Below are 1,107 nucleotides of genomic sequence, written 5' to 3'. Positions count from 1 at the left end.
AATCTTGGCTCAAGACTCTCTCAAAATACAGGTCTGTGCTGAACAGAAACTTCATTACTGATAGGTCATGCTGTGGGTCCCTATGAGCCCCCAAGAGGAACCCTCCTTCCACGCAATCTCTGCATCACTTCCAAGGTGTATTTTGTGAGATGGTGTGCAGTTTCCTCATCACTTAGCCAGGGATAACAGTTGTGGAGGATAAATGAGAGAAGCAATGGAAAAAAATGTTCAGATACACACACACAAATGTTCAATACACATACAAAGTGAGATCTGGTGTAAAACAAAAACAAAACCACAAAAAAACACTGCTTTCCAATACAAAGAAGACTAAAATACCCAAAACAAGAGTGGTGGGATACTGATTTTTCACTTCACAATTTCCTATGATAAGGAAATAACATTTTTATGTTTATCCAAAGTCATGTGCTACAACTGAGGGGTAACTTGGCTTATAGTCACAGTATGACAATCCCTGCACATGAGATCTCATGTTGTTGTTGTTATGTGCCATCGAGTTGGACCCAACTCAGATATCCCTCCTTGGGCTTCCGAGGCGGTATCACTATGGAAGTAGATTGCCCAACCTTCCGAGGCGTGGCTGGTGGGTTTGAACCACCAGCCTTCTGGTTAGCAGTCAAGTGCCTTAGGCACAATGCTACCAGAGCTTCTTGAGATCTCATAGGGGTCCTAAATGAGAAGGGACCCTGAAGGATTCCCTTATTTTACGTGAATGTAGTATAACTCTACAGTCTAATGTTTCACATATTTTGTAAGAATTCAAAAAGATCTGTAGACGTTGCCATGTTCCTTGCATACGTATTTTTCACAAGTATGCTTTCTCATATAATTGAGGTAATTAGTGAAAGCTTTCCCATATGTAGGAAAATCATCACATCTTGGAAAGTACAGGAGAAGCAAAAAGTTTCCCCTATCATTCTTTACACTACATGTTTATTGAAAAGTAGAGGGATAACCATGTGTTTTCTTTCAGATGTTTTGAAAGATGAGGAATGACCAAAAACTTTCCAACATTACTTTCATGTATGTTGTTTCTAGGTACCTTCTCAAGTCTTCAAAAAGCTAAGAAAGAACTGAAGAGTTTCT

The sequence above is a fragment of the Orycteropus afer genome, unplaced genomic scaffold (assembly GCF_000298275.1).
Source record: "Orycteropus afer afer isolate SDZICR_OR568_19922 unplaced genomic scaffold, OryAfe1.0 scaffold00402, whole genome shotgun sequence".
Taxonomy (NCBI): domain Eukaryota; kingdom Metazoa; phylum Chordata; class Mammalia; order Tubulidentata; family Orycteropodidae; genus Orycteropus; species Orycteropus afer.
Note: the sequence above shows the minus strand (reverse complement) of the source record.